The sequence below is a fragment of the Phoenix dactylifera genome, chromosome 4 (assembly GCF_051530095.1).
Source record: "Phoenix dactylifera cultivar Ajwa chromosome 4, Ajwa_hap1_PhDact_Kaust_v1.1, whole genome shotgun sequence".
NCBI classification, from domain to species: Eukaryota; Viridiplantae; Streptophyta; class Magnoliopsida; order Arecales; family Arecaceae; genus Phoenix; species Phoenix dactylifera.
In genome coordinates, this window is record NC_143193.1 from 13,877,728 (window position 1) to 13,881,829 (window position 4,102).

Here is a 4,102-nt window from a genome sequence, read left to right on the forward strand (position 1 = left end):
TAAGATGATCCATGCCTAGGAAGATGAAGTGTGCTGCATCCTAGATTAGCATACTTAGGTAGACACTTCATGCTACACCGAAGATGGATCTTCCTAACACTCTTTATGCTTTTATTTTAAAAGGCTTGTAGCCAAAATTGCATGCTTCTCCAAAAAATAAAAATTAAGAACACAATTCTTGATGCAATGCTATGTGGTGGATTCCAAACCCTAGATCTATTTACTTTGATAAAATTTCAATTCGTACTCATAGATTAATTTAGTTAAATCAAGTTAGCAAATCCTTCTTCTTGATTTATTTTTAAAAGAAAAATAACTTATTCTCCAATCCCTGTGGACCGACACCCGTAACCACTATCCTACAGGATACGTGCTATTGCGTGGTTTATTTTTGAAATTGAAAAGAACCGATCAATTTTTGGCGCCGTTGCCGGGGATTGCTAGCATAGTTATTTTTCTTATTAAAAAAAATTTATTTAAAAATTAAAAAAATTTCTTAAAAAAATTTCTATTATTGTTACTTTTCTTATCTTCTTTTTCTCCCTTACTAATTTTTATTTATTTATTTTTTTATATATATTATTTGATCAGGAATCGAGGAAAAAAATCTGGGATGATCAAAAGGAGAACTGCTGGAAAAGCAATGCTGTAGAGGTTTGCCTTAAAAAAAAAATTAAATTGCTGGGGAAATTCCCTTTGGTAACCTCTAAACTTTTCTTATTTAAATTAATTATTGGTTTGAAATTTTGTGGTGATTGTTTGATTTTAATTATAGCAAAATTGTGAATGCATGCTTGATACACATACACAAACCAATTTGCACATAGTAAGGGCAATCACCCCAACAAGATAAGAGCCGGATTTCATCACCGGACTCTTGCCCAACTTAGGTGAACTCAATCTCACATAGTATCATCTTTAATTAAAATCAATTAGACGTTGGCCCCTAGGGACATTCGAGCTCAATAGGACGAAGATCACTGAAAGTTGCACCAATTTCGCTCTGTGGCTTAGTTGATGTCTAGGCAAGCTTTGTCCCTATAAGGGAGACAGTTCATCTGTTCGAGGCAAGTGGGTTTTAAGTGGGACCTTTGCGAACGCATCGTGACCCCTCCACTTACCTGGGAGCTTACCTGGTCAACTTGGTTCATTAGACCGGATTGGAGGCTTAGGTGTCCTCTTCAAACCAGTTAGGAGCTGTCTAGTGATTTTAGGACAAAGACTAGGATTGATATGCTTTTCTCTTTTATTGCATGCTTGATTGATCGAGTACTAGTGTATGCACGGTAGTCGTTCTAGCGTACAAAACCTATTACCTTTTGACCCTGAAATAGAACGAACCCTTAGGAACATTCGAGCTAAAATCAAAACATTAGGGTCATCCCCACCTCTTAAGATGGCTGAAGAACAACCCAAACTCCTGAGGGAATATTTTACTCCCACTATTTACACTTCCCCATCTTGCATTCGATTACCTGAGGTAGCAGCTGTACAATATGAAATAAAGTCTAGTGTGATCCAAATGCTTCCATCTTTTTATGGGCTCACCAATGAAGATCCATATAAACACCTAGATGAATTCCTTAAGATTTGCACCACTGTCAAGATTCAGAATTTCACTGATGATGCTCTGAAACTTAGGTTATTCCCCTTCTCCCTTAAAGATAGAGCCAAACAATGGCTGAATTCTTTAGAAGCTAACTCAATTCGTTCTTGGGATCAAATGCAACAAGAATTCCTTAAAAGATACTTTCCCATAGGAAGAACGAACCAGTTTAGACGTGCCATGACAAGCTTCTCCCAAACTGAGGGAGAAGAATTTCATGAAACTTGGGAGAGATTTAGGGACCTAATCCGTAAATGCCCTCATCATCAAATACCTAAGTGGCAACTAGTGCAATGTTTTTATGACGGATTGACAGAACGAAACCGTCAGATGATCGATGCTGCATGCGGGGGCACTTTTATGTTTCAAAATGAGCATGAAGCATGAAAATTATTTGAAAATCTTAATGAAAACTCCCTCCACCATGCTTCATGTTCTCGTCAAGCACCCCCGAGTTCTCAAAGAAAAGGGACCATTTGTGAAATAAGTCATTCTATGGACCTGTCTAGCAAGGTAGATGCATTGTCCCATAAGATTGACCAACTAATGATAGGAGGACATGTCGTTAGCTCTTCCCATGCACAAGTGTGTGCTATCTGTTCTAGCCCATCGCATCCTATTCATGAGTGCCCCTCAGCACCCCAATATCCCGAACTCGTGCAAGAACACATCAATGCTGCCCAAACACAGCCCAGACCGGGTAATGATCCATTTTCCAATACATATAATCCGGGATGGCGGAATCATCCAAATTTTTTTTGGAGGCAGCAAGCTTCTAATACCTCCCAACCCTTCTCCCAAAATTTTCAAAACCCTCAGAATTTTCATCTCTACCGTCCCTCAACTCAATTTCAGCATCCTCCTCCTCCAACCCAAAGAAATACAGCCTTTGAGGAGAAGGTGTTGACTGCCCTTCAAGGTTTGGAGGCAAATACACAACTATTGCACTCTCACACACAATCAATTGCTAAGCTAGAATCCCAAATGGGTCAACTAGCTAATGCATTAAACAAGCGAGAGGAAGGTAAGCTTCCAAGTCAACCAATGAGTAATCCTAGGGGACAATATGTGGCTCAAGAAACTCGCCTAAATCATGAGCAAGCGAATGCTTTGACTACCCTAAGGAGTGGACGTATAATAGATAATAAGGTTGGGGAGGGTAACAATAAGGAGGATGAAGAAGAGGAGAGGAATGTTTCACATGAAAACCCAAAATCTTCTTCAGCTAGTCCACCATCTGTCACAACCAATACTCTAGAGGCTCCATTTCCTGAAGCACTTAATGCACCCACTCCCTTTGGCAAGAAGGGAACTTCACTAGAAGAGATGATGGAGGTGTTCAAACAAGTTAAAATCAACCTTCCACTTCTTGATGCCATCAAACAAGTTCCCTCCTATGCCAAATTTCTCAAAGACCTTTGCACCCAAAAGCGAAAATCTAGGACACATGTGCCTAAAAAGGTCTTACTTACTAAACATGTAAGTTCCATTCTCCAATACAACACCCCTCCAAAATTCAAAGATCCTGGCGCTCCCACTATTTCCTGTGTCATAGGAGATAACTCCATTGACCGAGCACTCTTAGATCTAGGGGCAAGTGTGAATCTTCTACCCTATTCAGTCTATGAGAAATTTGGGTTAGGTGAATTAAAACCTACCTCAGTGTCCTTACAATTGGCTGATCGATCTGTGAAGATACCACGGGGGATGATTGAAGATGTTCTTGTCAAGGTAGACAAATTCTATTTTCCAGTAGATTTTATCGTCCTTGACATGGAACATGTGCCCAACCTAAAAAAATAAATCCCTGTGATTCTTGGTCGTCCCTTTTTAGCGACAGCCAATGCATGCATCAATTGTAGAACTGGGGCAATGGATATATCATTTGGAAACATGAAAATTAAATTGAATGTGTTTCATGCCGCTGACCAACATGTGAGGGAAGACGAGTGTTGCCTAATTGACGAAATGGATGATCTTGTAGAGGAAGCCCTTCCCTATATCTTAGCCAATGACCCCTTAGAGGCATGTCTGGCCCATTTTGACATTGACAATTTTGATATAGACAAAGCCATAGAAGAAGTTAACATCTTACTTGACAATCAATCTCCTGTGAGTTCCCTTCCTTGGAAGAGCCGACCTGAACCTCTTCCTCCCATTGCTAGCGCGCCACTTTGTCCTTCCATTGATTCACCACCTAAACTTGAGTTAAAGCCACTTCCAACAAATCTTAAGTATGCCTTTCTAGGATCAGAAGATAGCCTCCCTGTAATTATCGCAGCCAACTTATCTACTGAACAGGAGGGTAAACTTTTGAGGGTGCTAGAAGAAAATAAACATGCCATAGGATGGTCTGTAGCCGATTTGAAAGGGGTTGACCCCTCTGTTTGCATGCATCGAATTCATCTCGAAGATGATGCAAAGCCTACCCGAGAAATGCAAAGAAGACTCAACCCTAACATGAAGGAGGTAGTCAAGAAAGAAGTGGTGAAGTTA

At 40.1% G+C, this 4,102-nt stretch overlaps 1 non-coding gene across 1 annotated transcript; it reads right to left on the bottom strand.

Annotated features, from left to right (window-relative positions):
- Positions 1-1,772: 1,772 nt before the first annotated feature.
- On the bottom strand, positions 1,773-1,878 carry LOC120106938 (small nucleolar RNA R71). Its single transcript, XR_005508910.2, has one exon. It is a non-coding gene; the product is annotated as a small nucleolar RNA R71 (small nucleolar RNA).
- Between the last annotated feature and the right edge of the window lie 2,224 nt (positions 1,879-4,102).